Source organism: Manis javanica, chromosome 5 (assembly GCF_040802235.1).
Source record: "Manis javanica isolate MJ-LG chromosome 5, MJ_LKY, whole genome shotgun sequence".
Classification (NCBI taxonomy): Eukaryota; Metazoa; Chordata; class Mammalia; order Pholidota; family Manidae; genus Manis; species Manis javanica.
Genome location: NC_133160.1, coordinates 10,701,349 through 10,717,867, shown reverse-complemented (window position 1 = coordinate 10,717,867; position 16,519 = coordinate 10,701,349). Strand labels below are relative to the sequence as shown.

Genomic DNA, 16,519 nt, shown 5'->3' with positions numbered 1-16,519 from the left:
CTTATATAAAAAGATCAGAAAATGTTTGATTAGAGAAGAGGAAGGCGTGGGCGTCTGAGACCGGGCTTTTTCTGGGCAAATGTACACATTCCCCCATGCCTCGCTCCTCTTCACTTTCTCTGGGCAGAAGCACAGACTCTCTGCAGTCAACGCAGCCATCTCCCCCTCTGCCATGACTCCAGCCCTTTGCCAATATCCTGGAGTCCTCAATGCATCTGGCATGTTTCTAGGCTGCTTACAGAATCAGAAGGAAGTAAGGGCATGAAATGAGAACATCAGCTAGAAATAAGGAAATGCCCCGTGCAATACTTCCCTTTGAAAATGAGAGGCTGAAACCTGGAACAGCAGCGGGGAAATCGGAAGCCTCGCTGAGAAATGAGGCACCGAGAGGGGTGCCAATTAGCACCCAGGTCCCCTCCTGGGAGTGTCAACCATAAATATTAATGGCTGCAACCATAAATAATCATCGGTATTAGTCATAATGCCTTGCAAATTAAGGTCATTTTACTGGGAGCAAAGAGCTGCCTTAATGGCAGCAAAAGGTAACAGTGCTGTCGGCTGCGTGCCAGGAGTGGCCCACCGAAGCAGAAGAGCCGGGGCCAGTCTGTGAGGCGGCGCCTGAGGCAGGCAGGGCGAGGGGGCAGGGGCTGCGGCCAACTCTCAGGGTCTGCGGTTCCCCACTGCGGGGTCCCTCAGCAGGTCGGATCTGACAGGGCACAGCTTCAGACAGGTGACATCTGGGAAGGTAAAGCTTCCAGGGAGAGGTGAGGCTGGGTGGGTGGGGAGGGGGGTCTCAGAGGAGGCAGCCCGAGAGGGCCAGCACTTGGGCTAAGGGCCGAGGCTGGAGGCTCGGCTGCTGCACATTCCTCTTCACGGAGCCTTGATGTCTCTGATACGTGTTGCAGCCCCTTCTCTTCTCCCTCTAGCCCTGTCCCCTCCTCTCTTCATCTGCCCTCTGCCTCTCCCCCTGCCAGGGCCCCGACCACTCCATCAAGCGCACAGGAGACACAGGGCCTGGGCTCACAAGACTGCTAGGGTCCCCTCCCCACTGTTTTCATTTCTTTTATAATTAGAAAGAAAAAAGTAAACTTACAGACTACAGAACATGCTTTAATATGTGATGTTAATATATTTGTCTTTATACCAATGCAGCCATAAACTACTAAGGCATAAATATAAGGTTTAGTATTTTTTATGGAGAAAGGCGAAGTGCCCAGCACCCACAGAATTCATAACGTGTCCCTGCTTTCTGCTGCCCCTCTTCCCTCACCCCTCTGTCTCTTGCTTCTCCACCTCCTTCCTTCTCTCCATCTCCTTTCCCTCCTCCCACTAACAGGGATCTTAAGCCATCAGCATTGCCTTATAGAGTCTCAGTTTCATCCTGTGCAAAACAAGCTAATAATAATAATTAATAATAATGATGATTAAGTGAAATAGCATCAGGGAAAGCTTTTGACATGGAGTGGTGTTCAGCAGCCTCACTTCCCTTCCTTTCCAGGAGGTTCTGGGATCCTGGGAGTCAGAGGCATGATTTATTTGAAAATCTTAGGGGACAGAGTCCTGGTAATGCAGCCCCTCCCTACCTCCGCCTGCTAAATGCATCATTAGGCCCTCTCTCTCCCTGTTTCTCTGAAGGGTAAATGTTTTTCTTGACCTTCTGAGAAAACTCACAAGGCGCTGATTAGAGTAGATAGATCAAATAATGCCTCTAAGTTCCAACAGAAAGAAAGCATCCGTTATGACCCGCTCAGGCAAGGGATCAGGGTGGGGAGCAAAGGCACCTCCCTGCCTACGTCAACCAGGACTAGAGACGTACTTGGCAAAGCCTAGGGCAAAATGAAAATGCAGGACCCCTTGTTCAGAAATTATTATGAATTTAAAGACAGACAGCAGAGACAAGCCTTAAACAAAGGGTGGGGCCCATCTGAGCCCAGAGCCCAGTGCTGCTGCAGCAGCTGGGAGCCCATGACAGTGCCTGCTGTCAGCTGGCAGCAGCGGGCAGAGGATGGGCACAGCCTGGGAGCAGGAGGTGATGTTGGCTCTGTGATTCCCCACCCCCATACCACTTCTGTTAGCAACACAGGAGGTGCCCAGCAATTCACTCACGGATCACTCGCTCATTCCTCTTAGTGGTGGGCCTGCAATGTCAGATGAGACCTGTCCCAGGACCTTTGTACTTGCGGCTTTCACTTCTAAAGTGCTCTCATGCAGCTATTCACATGGCTCCTTATTTTTCTGGTTTAAATTCAGGGACCACAGTAGGAGTGTGGGGGGCATGATGTCTTCTCTGTGACAGAGACCTTCTCTGGCTGCCTCACATAGTAATATATGTAAAGTGCCTCCAACAGCCCCTGACACTCAGTAACTACCGCAGAAGTGTCCAGACCTATTATCTAAATTTGCAGCCCCTCTCCTTGTCACTTAGCTGCCCTTTCCCACTCTATTTTCCTCCCCTGCACTTACCCCTTCCTGAAATTACTTCACATTTGCCTACTGTGTGCCATCTGCCTTCCACTGGAGGGTGAGCTCCACAGGGCAGGGACTTTGTCCCAGTCACTTTGGACCTCCAGAGCTAGCACAGGGCTCAGCTGGTGTCCAGGGCCAGGACATAGCCTCTCTGAGCCTTGCTTTCTTCACCCTTATAAAGGAGGTGATGGCAGCCCCTGCAAGGCTGAGAAGCAGATGGAAGGAGGGCAGCTCCTGCCAGGGCCCTGTGGTGCTGGTGAGGGAGCCGCAGTGATGTCACGGTTCCTAGAGCTTAGCCTGAAAAGCTGGCTGTGGCTGCCGGTCAGCAGCCATGCTGGGCCCAGGGTGTCAGGACTTGGCACCCATCAGGGCTTTTCACACCCAGCTGGCCACTGGCCACCTGAGTCAGCACGAAGGGGTGGCCCAGCCGTCTGGCTTGACCCAGGAGGCTGCCCAGCATTGGTAAGCATCCTGGGGGTCTCCCCAGATCCTGACATCAATCTGTCCTGGCCTGGAGGGGAGCTGAGGGTACTAAGCCATGCAGACCCCTGTATGAACCGCCCCCTCAAAGCACATCCTTCGATTCATTCCCTCAAGAAATATTCATGATTAGGCTTCAGGAAAATGCAAATCAAAACCACTGGGAAATACCACCTCACACTCACTAGGCTGGCTAGAATAAAAACGACGCTAGTATTGCTGAGGAGAGAGGAACTACATACAACCCTGGGATACTGCTAGTGGGAATGCAAGACAGCACAGCCAGTTTGGACAACAATCTGGCAGTTCCTCAAAAGGTTAAACATAGAGTTACCACAAGATCCAGTAACGCCACTTCTAGCTATATGCCCAAGAGAAATGAAAAAGTAGTCCACGTGAAACTTGTATACAAACATGCATAGCAGCATTCTTTATAATAACCAAAAGGGGAAACAACCCAAATATCCACTGATGAAGGATAAACAAAATGTGGCATAGCCATACCGTGGAATATTATTCAGTCCTAAGAAGGAATGAAGTACTGACAGAGGCTGCAACGTGGATGAGCCTTGAAAACATTATGCTAAGTGAAAGAAGCCAGACATGAAAGGTCACACATTGGATGATGCCATTTATCTGAAATGTCCAGAAGAGGCAAATCCCTAGAGACAGAAAGTAGATTAGTGGTTGCCTGGGCCTAGGGCGGAGATGGGGAAATACGGCGTAACTGTTAATGAGAACAGGGTTTCTTCTTGGGGTGATAAAAACGTTCTAAAACTGATTATGGTATGGGTTGTACTATTGTGTATATATTAAAAAACACTGAATTGTACACTTTAAATGGCTGAATTATACATCCCAATAACAACAGCTATTTTATTCATAGCTTTATGAACAAAGCTATTTTATCCATATATTTAGGAAGTGCCTACAATGAGCCAAATGAGCAAAACAAAGTCCCTGCCCTCTTGGGAAGCTAACAGGGAGGAGAAAATGGGAACATATAAAAGTGTCATTTGACTCATGGTGATAAGAAAAATAGAGCAGAAGGGAAGAGCAATGGATGGGGCTGGAGCTGCTTTAGACGGCAGAGGAGAGGCACTGTGGTCCAGGAGGGCCATTCTGAGGTGGTGATATTTGAACAGAGACCTGAGTGAAGAGACAGAAAAAGCCCTAGATATCTGGTGGGACAGCACCAGAAGAAGGAGCAAGTGCAAAGGCCCTGTGGTGGGAGTAATATAGAGCAGTAGTGCTGGGGCATAAGAAGCCAGAGGGCGGTGGCAGGAGGGAGGTCAGAGAATTGATGGAGGCTGGATCCCGGAAGGCCAGGCAGGCTGTGGAGAGAATATAGCTTGATTCTGTGTGGGGTGGGAGCCCCAGGAGGAAGCATATGTTCTGATGAAGGTTTTCATGGGATCCCTCTGTCTGTGAGGGGAGAATGGGCTAGGCTGGGGGGTAGAGGTGCGGAGGAGTGGCCATGTGCTGGGTGTCATTCTGCCTGAACCTCCCCACGGGGACTTCTGTTGCCATTTAACTTAACCAGCTGTCAACCGGGAGAAAGGGCTTCCTACCTAATGACCAGTCTGAATTCCTCAGGCTCAACATCTCAGCCACAGACCCCACCCAGAACTCTGAAAACTCCCCCAGATTTCCAGGCTCAGGCTCCCTGGTGCTTCTGTCCCTTATGGCCAAGTGTCCTGATCCCCTGTGGGCCTTGCCTTAGCCCCACCACTGATTTCCATGAGAAACCCAACCCTGCCAACATTTTAACTGAAGACTCAGCTTCTTCATCTATAAAATGGGTGTAATCATAGTAGATACCTTGAATGACTGTCATCAGGAGTTAAATGAGTTAATGTATGAAAAAGTACTTGGAACAGTGCCTTGTACACAGTCGGCACTCATTAAACGTTGGCTGATATTATCACTGTGTGCCTGTATTATGACTAGTAAGGGGTATTGGGTAGGTCACAAGGGCAGGGGTGTCATGTCTTAAAGCTAATTCTCTTCCCTCACCCCACTCCCATCAGCAAATTTCCCTCTTGTCTCAGGAGGCATAATCCCACCCCCTTTCTGGGAGGCACTGGTCCCACCCACCCATGCCCCACAAGGCTCACTAATTTTAAGAGGTTTTGAGAAGCCATTTCCCCAACAGCACTGGGCCTCTCTGCGAGGAATCTGCCAGCTGCTAAAAGAATATGTTTTTCTGTAGGTTTTTTTTTTCTTTCAAGCAAATAGAAGCACAGAAAGAGAAATCTGACCAAAGTCACAAAACTTCAATGTAGCAGAGTTGGGAATTTAATCCACATCTGATGGTTACATCAGGTGATCAGAGATGGAAGTTATTGAGTGCCTATTATGTTTCAGATACTTTATAGGCATTGTCTTTTTAAAAGTTGTATTTTTACATAAATTACGTCCTTTTTTTTTTTGAAAAGGTAATACATGCACACAGTTTGAAAGTCAAAAAGGTACAAAAAGATATATAGTCAAATAGGGGATCTCCCTTCTGTCTCCTTCCATTATCATTCAGTCCCCCTATCCCAGGGCAACCACTCTTCCCAGTTTCTTATGGATCCTTCCAGCAATGGGCTATAAACGGCAGATTCTGCTTGCCTACTAAGTACCCATCTCCCACCTTACTAACAGGAGTCCAATGTTCTTCTGCTCAGGTGGCAAAAATACTCATGTTCCCAGACTCTTCTGCAATCAGCTGTGCAATGAGATGTAGGTGGAAGCTTTCCACTCCCCCCAAAAGACAAAGCACCTGGAAGAGAGGACTTTGACTTTTTATCCTCCTTTTGCCCATTACCCCAACTTTCTCTTCCTGCCTGGAATGTGGATTTGATGCCTGGAAGCAGAGAAGCCGTCTTGAGACCATGAGGATCAAAGCCAGATGCTCAGAAGGGGGAAGAGGGAAGAAGGAAGATGCCCGAGCCCTCCAGCAGCTGTGCCACCACTGGGTCACCCAGCTCTGCACTTCTTGTCATGTTTGTCCAAGCTGTCACCTGTTGAATTTCCCATTCCTCCAGCTGATGTACTATGCGTACACAAACATTTATATTTATCTCTATCCTTTCTTCCCCACAAAAATGGTAGCATATACGACCCCTATCCTTCAGGATATTACTTCCTCATTTAATGATGTGTCTTGGAGGTTGTTATAAATCAGTACATACACAGTCGCACCAAACTTTTTACATAAATGTGTCAAAGCTGCCCCACAGAGCCTTTAACTACTCATGTCTTAAGCCACATTTCGATTGTTCTCAACTTTGCAAAGATTATCCAGGTACATATTTAATTTCCCTCATGTGAGTGTGTATCTACTGGAGTATAATTGCTGAATGAAGGGGCACGTACCTTTGAAATGTTGCTAGATGTTGTCAAATTGCCCTGCAGAGGCTGGGTCAATCTGCATTCCACCAGCAATGTACTGGAATATCCACATATTATCTCTAGTCCTTTCAACAACAACACAGGATAATTCCCATTTTGCTGAGGCTCAGAGAATTGTACGTGGCCTGTGCAAGGACACTGCAGGTAACTGGGTCTTGAACCAGGATTTGTCTGATGTCAAAGCTGTGCTTATGAACACTTACATGACATTGCTTCCCAGGCATGCTGGATTCCAGTGACTCTCAGCAAAACTGGAAGAGTGAATATTCTGTGCTTCAGAAGGGCCACTGGGGAGCTGCAGAGAGACCCACATATATCCTAGGCTGGCTTCCGGCTTGGATCTGCCACTGTGAGCAAGTCCTGTCCCCTCTCTGGGCCTCAGTGTCCCCATCTGTAAAATGAACAGCTTGGAGGATGGCTACCATCCAAAAGACAAACAACAACAAATGTTGGCGAGGTTGTGGAGAAAGGGGAACCCTCCTACACTGCTGGTGGGAATGTAAATTAGTTCAACCATTGTGGAAAGCAGTATGGAGGTTCCTCAAAATTCTCAAAATAGAAATACCATTTGACCCAGGAATTCCACTCCTAGGAATTTACCCCAAGAATGCAGCACTCCAGTTTGAAAAAGACAGATGCACCCTTATGTTTATCGCTGCACTATTTACACTAGCCAAGATATGGAAGCAACCTAAATGTCCATCAGTAGATGAATGGATAAAGAAGATGTGGTACATATACATAATAGAATATTACTCAGCCATAAGAAAAAAACAAATCCTACCATTCGCAACAACATGGATGGAGCTAGAGGGTATTATGCTCAGTGAAATAAGCCAAGCAGAGAAGGACAAGTACCAAATGATTTCACTCATATGTGGAGTATAAGAACAAAAGAAAACTGAAGGAACAAAACAGCAGCAGAATCACAGAACCCAAGAATGGACTAATAGTTACCAAAGGGAAAGGGACTGGGAAGGATGGGTGGGAAGGGAGGGATAAGGGTGGGAAAAAAGAAAGGGGACATTACGATTAGCATGTATAGTGTGGGGGGCACGGGGAGGGCTGTGCAACACAGAGAAGACAAGTAGTGATTTTACAGCATCTTACTGTGTTGATGGACAGTGACTGTGAACGGGGATGTGGGGGGGACTTGGTGAAGGGGGAAGCCTAGTAAACATAATATCCTTCATGTAATTATAGATTAATGATACCAAAATAAAATTTTAAAAAAAATATGAAAAAAAAAATGAACAGCTTGGAGTTGCTGTTCTCTAAGACCCTTTAATGCTCAGCTTCTAGGAAATCCCCATGTCAAGGATCTCCTGGGAGCTGTTTTTCAGCCTGCAAAATGGAAACAGTCTTTTGAGCAATTTCTTCTCCATTGCTGACCATTCAGAGTTCAGCAGCATCCAGGGGGTTCTATTTCTATCTGTGGACTATGGTACACTCCCTGGGGGAGGCTGGGGTGCAGAAACAGGGAATAGCCTGGCTGCCTGTTCTCTCTGCAGAAGACATCTTCTTCCAGCTCTCTGACAGCCAGATTCTCAGGGCAATGATTCCAATTATGGTTTCCTATACTGAGGGCTACCATAGGTCAGGCACTTGCCAAAGTGCTTTACACGTATAATATACACAAACGTGGAAGAGAGGGACTCTTGTTATCCCCATTTCACAGATAAGGAAACAGAGACAACTTGCCTCTGTTACTCAGCCAGGAAGTGACAGGCCAGGGCTGGGCCCAGCAAGTCTGGTGCCAGAGTATATGCCCTTAACACAGAATTTCTCCACCCTGGGGGCACTGTTGACATTTTGGGCTGCATCATTCATCACGGTCCTGGGCACTGCAGGGTGTTTAGCAGCATCCTTGGCCCCGCCCACTAGATGCGGGTAGCATCCACCCACTTAGGCGTGACAACTAAAAATGTCTCAGACATTGCCAAGTGTTCCCTAGGGGTCAAAACCACCCCTGGTTGAGAATCGGTGCCTTAACCACAGCCATGGGGGAATGGTTTCTGGGTCTGTATGGTCTCTTACCCTCCTGAGCCCAGATTAGAAGCTCCTAAGAAGCAACTGCTAAAGTCTGAGAGAAACTTACTACAGGGCCATGCCCTGTGCGGGGAATGGAAGTGCTCCAGGGCAGCCTTCTTTGAGTCTGCTGATGGGAAGAGTCAGAGAGGGGCACTGGTGGGCAGCAGAGGAAGTGCTCGACTGATGGGGTGGGGTTGGTCAGCTGTGTGGCCTCGGGCTAGTGCCTTACCCTCTCTGAGATGTCGTCTTCTCAGCCAAATGATTTTTGGCTGAGATAACTGCTTGCAAAGCTGAGGTGTGAAGCTTAAGTATCATTATGAGTGAGGGGAAATGAAAACCAGAAACTACCTCAATGCACCATCTAGTGAAATAAATGATGGTATGTCCATGGCATGGAAGATTATGTAGCCATTGTTAAAACAAATGAGGTAAATGTGTTTTTACTGATGTGGAAAGATCTCTAAGATTTATTAATAATGGTTAAAAAGCAAGGTACAGAATACTACATATGACATAATCCCATTGGTATTAGGAAAAATATATTAAGTTTTTAATATATCCTTATTTAAAAACTGAGTACTTGCCAGCATGGTTTAAGTGGTGAGAATACAGCAGTGGACAAAACAGACAAGAACCCTTATTTCCAAGGAGCTGGTGGAGCGTGAATGTGAACATACAAACACGTGATGGTTTTATGAGGATGTACAAGGTAATGGTTTCTTCTGAGCCTGGAGATGTGGGGGTGAGCTTTCTATCTTTCCATTGTATACCCTTCAGTATTGTTAGAATTAGTCCTTTTTTAAAGTTTTTTTTGAAAGACTGGATCAAGACATTAGAGGGAAGGCAAAGCACCATGTCTGGCCCTTTGTAACTGGTGGCTTTTATTATGATTGCATTACAGTAACTGCTTCTTGAGCACCTACTATGTACTGGTGCTGTGCTTGGTGCTGAGGACACAGTGGTGAGCAAGATACAGGCATGCAGGGAACAGACACAGTAACTGGGGACACGGCCATTAGAGAAGTAGCTGTGAGTGTCAAGAGTTACAATGACAGCGTCCAGGGGATTACGGAGGCATCAGAAGCCAACAGAGGGGAGGCCCATGGATCTGGAGAGTTGGCCAGGAATCAGGAGCCTGCGCCCCAGCCCTCTCTGCCCTGACATGACTTCTACCCTGTACTGTTCACAGGGTGTGGCCCCGGTGGGGCTCATAACAGGGTTGAGAACCTAGAACCAACCAGGCGCCATGTAAGCACTTTCATGTAAAAGTTACTTAATCCTCACTACAGCCCTATGAAGTAAATACCATTTTTATCCCTATTCTATAGATAAGAAAGCTAAGGCACAGAAAGGCTGAACAACATGCCCGAGGTCACACAGCCAGTAAGTGGGAGAAACAGAATTGAAACGCAGGTAGTGACTTCCAGACCCCACCCTTGTAACTACTTCCATTTATGACTTTTCTCCTTTCCCTTGTCCCCCTTCTCATTAGGGGCAGTCCTCGGCCTCCATACCCTTTCCCAGACATGAGGATGGCTCTCTGGTCCCACCTCCAGCAGGACATTCAAAGACAGCTACCCTCCACCCCATCACCTGCCCCAGCAGCTCGCCGGGCTTCTTGCCTTTGCCCTCAGAGACCGGGAGGAAGAGGGATGGGGATGGGCAAGAACCACCAGCGGCACACTGGTCACTCTGCCTGCCTGTCCTTTAGGGTAGGACCTGACTTGGCTCTTAGAACCTAAGGATCTGCACTCAATCTAATCCCAGCCCCTGAATGAGCAGGGACAAGGGCCACAGACTGAGTCCTAATTCTGATCACAGTGAAAACTGACTCTGGCCAGATTCTCCCCTGACCCTGGTTCTGGTCTAAGCCCTGACCTGGTCACAACAGAGCCCTGATTTTGGTCACAGTCTGAGCCCTGGACCCAAGCTCAACCTGGTCAGGGTCATGAAGCAGGTTACCCACTGACCTTAGTCTCAGATTGAGCCCTAATCCTTGTCAAGAATAAGCCCTGGCCCTCATCACACACTGAGTCCTGACCCTGGTCACACAATGTGCTTTATCCTTGGCTTCAGAGGCACAGCCACCTCCGAATGCTGCTGCCTACTGTCGAGGGGTCTGGAGAAGCTCCCTCTGAGCTTGGACCGGTCACTTCCTCCAGCTTTGCAAGGATCGTCCAGCCTGGTGTCTCCCAGGGCCAGTCTGGGGAATTTGGGAACTGTAAGGAAGGCATCATTTAGGCAGAGCTAAATTCTTGGGAGTCTCCTTTCTAACCAGAGGCTCTCAAACTCCTATTTCTTCCTGCCCATCTCTTTCTCCCATGTTCTTGCCCATATTTATCCCGAAATAAAATTCATCAGCAGAATTCTGTCTTTAAGGACGGGAGGTCAGACAGCAGCTGGGCAGAATTCTATTACCCAGAGCAAACGCCTCCAGCAGGAAAGAACTGTGCCCTCTCCCTCCCCACAAAGCATTACTCACTCTCCCCAGGCTCAGCCTCATTCTGAGGGGCTATGGAGTTTCTGACAGATGGAAGGGTGCAGACCAAGGGAGCCTGTCTTCCCAGCATGGCTGTGTGCCCCTCAGACGGCCCTATCTGTCCCTGGTCCTGGGAATCAGCCCCAGTGGCTGAACAATAGTGCAAAGATTTGGAAGGGTTCCTCCAGACGCTTCCCTGGTTGGCAGGGCCCCAGCAGGGCTCGGCACATTGGGAGGATGTCCTTGCAGACTTCTTGAGGAACATTTCCTCCTCTTAAGGCCCCCGGGGTTCCGTGAAAATGGGGGTGGAGGATGGGGTGCGGAAGATACATTCATCATGCCTTCCTCACTCCCACACAGTACAAACATTTGAGATCAAGGAGACTGAGCAGACATTGAGTTTTCCGCCCAGTTCCCCTCGCTCCTCTGGAAGGGGAAGGACTTTAGCTCCTCTGGGCTGCAGAAGGTGGGCATGGAGGGGAGGAGAGAAGCATGGTTGCTGAGGCTGGTGGGGGAGTTCCAAATGCGCATCACTCCCTCCCTACCGCTACCCAGCGCAGCCTGTGAGTCATGCCTACTTGGGGCACCAAGAGTCAAATATCCAGTGAGCCAGTCAGTGGGAGATGGGAGTGGGGAAACAGCCAGTTAGCTTGTCTTCCATCCTGTCATTCAGACATAGAGGCAATGTCAGCCAGTCATTTGTCAGACAATCAGACAAACAGTCAGCTGGACAAGGAGAGGGATAGACAGACCTTTTGTCATCATCTGTTAGTCATATACAACAAACACCCAGCCAACAGACAGACAGATAACCAGACTGTCTGTCAGCCGTCTTGTCAGTCAGACATGGAGGCAGCAAGTCAGGCGGTCAGTCAGACCGGGAGATACAGAGACAGGCTCCGTCACTGATGTGATCACAGCCAGCCAAACACCCCAAAAAACAGACTGTCAGCCAGTGAAACACACATAGAGATGGGCAGATTATCCATCAGTCACTCAGGCATTGGGTCAGACAACCAGGCAAACGGACAGACAGATGGTCAGTCACTCAGACACTCAGAAAAACATTTAAACAAGGAAATGGACAAAAAGGCAATTTGTTATGCATCTAATTAGCAGATACAGCAGCTAGTCAGATAGATAGGCAGACAGCCTGTCAGGCAGTCATCCATTTAGTCAGAGCTTTGACAATGAGGTCAGACACGGAGCCAGTCAGTTTTGCATCCAGTCAGTCAAACTCCCGGCATTCAGTCAAACATGGAGACAGTCAATTACCCATTCAGCTGGACACAAGAGTCAGCCAGATTGAGTCAGTCAGGCACCTAAGTGGACAGACACAGTCAGACAGCCATTCATCCAGTCAGTCAACCATCCAGTTGGTCAGACACCCAGGCATGAGGACAGACAGATGGTGACCTAGGCATACAGTTTGTTAGTTGGACAGATCAATCAGGAAGGCAGGTAGCCACTTAGCCAGTTGTTCAGACACTCTGCCTGTCAGTCAGTGGTGTGGCGAACAAATCAGATAGTCAGACACGGTCAGTCAAAACCAACCTGCCCCCTGCCCAGTGACTCAGTTGGTCATCATGATGACATCCAGGCTGGGCAGAGTCAAAAGTGGACACTGTGAAGGATGTTGAGAAATGGGACAGGTGGTCCCAAACCCACAGAATAACTAGGAGTCAGAACATGCCTCTCAACACCCTGACACAGCCTTCCTGAAGTTTTCCAGAAGAGGAGAGAGGAGGACCAAGTTTAGTGGACAAGAACAAAGCATTCTGGGTGGGCTTGCTGCCCATCCCCTAGTCAGAATTTGCACCAATTTTCCTATTTGTGTCTCCCCTTTCCCTAATCCCAATCCTCTTTAAGCTATGGGGATGGGGCCCACACATGCTCCCCCATCTCTTTATCCACACCCTGCTCCACCCCACTCGTTTCTCCCCTGAAACACATGGAACACAGCGCTAGGGCCTGGGAACACAGCAAAGGCTGACTTCTGTTACAGGCCGCAGGGATAGAGAAGGGGCTGTGTGTGTGAAGTCATTTGTTGGGCCTCCCCCCTTTCTCCCAGCTCTGCCAAGTACTCCCTTCCTCCACTGGAGCTGGGGGTTGGGAAGCCCTCCCAGGCCACTTCCCATTTTGGGAATTGGGCTGAGAACTATGCAAGGAGACAGAAATAATTCCTTTTTCGAGCCTGGCCAGAGCTATAGCAGCCCAAACATTGGCACAAAACCAATGCTGGGGAAGGGCCTAGAAGGGGGTAGCTGGGGGTGGGGCTGAGCTCTGGAGCCCAGGGAGACAAAGGCCTGGGTGTCTGTAGAAAACTTCCTTACCCAGCTCTGGGGCTAGGAACCAAGAACCTGAAAGACTCAGAAGCTCCTGAAGGGAGCTGCCAGGCCAGAAAAGGTTGGGGGTGTTGAAGGTTGGGGGTGTTGAGGGTTGGGGAGCAGGATACAGAAATTCAGAGCAAGAAAGAAGTCACAGAGGCCACACCAGCAAGGACAACTTGAAAACCAGACCATCTCTGGCAGCCAAGAAGGGATCTCTGATAGCTCGTAAGAATATAACCCTCTCCCTACAGGCAGACAGGACAGCTGCAAAATGGGGGCAGACGTCATTTACCACTCCAGTGAGAGGCGGTGGCCGGGGAAGCGCTTAGCAAATAGCAGATGCACACTAAATGCAATGTCCTTCTGATGGAAAGTCAAACCCAGCCAGCTTCAAGCCCCTGCTGCACGGCCTCCTAGTGTGTGACCTGGGCAAGCCACTTCAGTTCTCTCAGCCTCAGCTTTGCATCTGTAAAATGGGAGCAATTTCAGAACCCACTTTCCAGGGTGGCTATAGGGATTAAATGACACGATGGTGTAGAAAATCTAGCACATAGAAGGTGTGCAAGGCATTCTAGTGCTCCCTTCTTTTCCTTCTTTCTTTTCCTAGTCAAAGCATCATTATTATTTCAATGGGGTCTTACAGCAACCCAGTCAGAGGCAGATCTCAGTCTACATTTTCTAGGTGACACTCGCCTGGAACCAGCCCCTTCTCTCTGAGCTTCAGTTCCCCCTTGTGTACATGATAGTGAAGGACAAGGAGATGTCCTCAAGAGCCCTTTTATCACTGTCATCTCTGATGATCTTAAACATCTGACTGTATCATTCCCAGCATGCATTTTCCCTTCCCAACCCCTCCCTGATTTGCTGGGGATCCATGTAGGCTTAAGGAAGCTGATGCCACGCCTGCTCCAGGGATGAGCCAATCAGCACACAGCACTCCCAGGAGGCGCATAATGCGCCCTCTAGTGCACAGATTGCTTAGAGAGGGGCAAATGATTTAAACTAGTTTAATCAGATTGACTTCTGAGACTACTGGAATGCTAGAAGTTATCTTTTCCTCTGGATGACATGGTGTGAAAATGTAAAGCCTGCAAGTGCCTTTGGAGAGCCCATGAGGGGAGCCAACCCAAAATGAAAACTGACAGAGATGAATCACAGACATTGCAAAGACGATGTGATCCTTCCCCCACCCCTGGACCAAACCTCACTAGCACTTCTCAGTTACAATGTCTAATAAATGCCCTTTCTTGTTTATGCCAGTTTGATTTAATGTTCCGTTTCTTGTACCAAAATGAATCCATATTTCCTTTATCAAAGACTTTTTGCCAGTTTTAATCTTCATTGTTACCTTTCTAAATTGATACCACTATTCTTCCCATTTTAGAGATAAGGAAACTGAGGCTCAGAGAAGTGAAGTGACTTGCCCCAAATCACAGGGCCAGAAAGTGTCAGCACTGGGATATGAATCTGGAAATGTTTTAATGCTCTTTTCATCATGCTATATGATCTCCCTTTTCTCATTAATTTCGAGCAAGTGAGATAGAGAAAAACAGTAACAATAACCACCAAACTCCAGTAATAATTGTCCCAAGGAAGACAAATGTCATGATATCAAAGCTTGGGAGATGCTTAGAGATCATTCAGCTTCACTTCCCTCAACCCTCCTTTTTATGTATGGGGAGACTGAGTCCCGCAGAGCAGAGGGGACACAGGCAGCAGGGGGCAGATTGGGAGCTGGGCCTGGGAGGGCAGGGGAGTCATCTGCTGCTCCAGTCCTGTCTGGAGACTGACTTCTGGCAACAAATCCTCTCACCCTGTTGGAGGCCCATCCCACTTCCACGCTGGAGCCACGCAATGCTGGTGAGGCTGACCCCAGCTCTAGCTCCAGGCCTGGTCCATCAGAACGGTACGTTCCCCTGGTCATGACAAGGACTACTGGCTCAGTCTGGGTACTGACCAAATTAAGCAAATCAGAGTGAATCCTGGGACTCTTGCAGAGTGGTGCTCCCCAGTCCTAAACCAAGCTCTGTTTTTAGCACAGACAACAGGTTCCTGTGGCGGGCCATGGTGGCCAGTTAGAGTTGATTTCATGGTTTTAGTTTTAAACTTGTCTTCCCTTTAAGGTGACCAACTCAGCCTAGTTTGCTGGGACCTTCTGATTTTAAAACACAAAAGTTCCATATCCAGCCCCCACACCCGCCCTCAGTCCCAGACAAATGGGGCAGGGATGGTTGGTCATCCTACTTCAATTTTTGGGTATCAGATACTGATTTTCCATTAATGGCAGGTTCCTTTTAAAATAAACTTACTGTACTTAGAAAGTGAGCTGTTTAAGGGAGAAATACTAAGAAAATAATAGTATCTTTAGTGAAAGGAAATGGCAAAAAAAAAACATAAAGCTGCATATGGGAGTGTGAGATGGTGTTAGGAGATGCACAATGCCTGCAAGTTTGGAAACCCAAGTGCAGTCCCTGAGCTAGAGACTTATTGGCTGTGTGACCTTGGATAAGCTGTTCACCTTCTCTGAGCCTCCACATCCTCCCCAGCTCACAAGATGGAAGAGAGGACAGAGGCAGGGATGGCATGGCCAGACAAGCTCTGTTCACACCCTTAAAGTATGGGTTCTTCTCAGGGCAATCCCTGCAGCCAACAGCAGCTCATAAATCCTCCAGGAAGCTGTCATTCCCCAGCTGCGCTTGGCTGATGGGACCATGTCTGAAAATTAGCCACCATTCAGCTAAGACGCCTTTTAGAGATGCTAAATGCCCAGTGCCCATGAGTCTCCACCACTCCCTGGCAAAGGAAGCTGGTTGTTGATCCCCTGCCATTACTGTCTGATAATAGCGCTTGATTTGTCTACACAGACCAGGGCCCTGGCATGCCATTAGTATCTAACTACAGCACAGTGGGAGGAGTATGGTTCATTGATGCTCATGCATGTAATGCACAGGCACCAGCAGAGATCTATTCCCATGGACATATCTGTGGACACAATGCACACCCCTCATGCATGCCTTCCTAGGCCCCCGAGTGTGGAAATGAATTAGTGTATGCATGTGCACACATACTCTGTGACCACTCATAAACCTCAACTGAAAGAGCCCCAGATGGGTCACACAGGACCATGTACACGTGCGTACGTACAGGCATGCTATGTGGGGTCGCTGCACGGATTAAGTGGCAGATGCCTGTAGGTGCCTAGAACAATGCCTGGCAAGTGGTTAGTTAGGCCTCAGTAAATGAGATCTCTTATGATCATTTTCCCCCAATATCTCTTATTGACTGAGGTATAATTTACACATAATAAAACGCACAGATTCTAAGTGTTCAGTGC

At 48.4% G+C, this 16,519-nt stretch overlaps 1 protein-coding gene and 1 long non-coding RNA gene across 3 annotated transcripts in view; one reads left to right on the top strand and one right to left on the bottom strand.

The window, feature by feature from the left end:
* Positions 1 to 7,286, top strand: part of LOC118970229 (uncharacterized) — a 31,479-nt gene extending 24,193 nt beyond the window's left edge. Inside the window, exon 3 of the long non-coding RNA XR_005058024.2 lies at positions 5,619 to 7,286. This is a non-coding gene — a long non-coding RNA (uncharacterized lncRNA). The remainder of the gene's footprint in view (positions 1 to 5,618) is intronic.
* The window catches only part of KCNB1 (potassium voltage-gated channel subfamily B member 1), a 99,929-nt gene that overhangs the window by 58,253 nt on the left and 25,157 nt on the right, over positions 1 to 16,519 (bottom strand). The window lies entirely within an intron of this gene.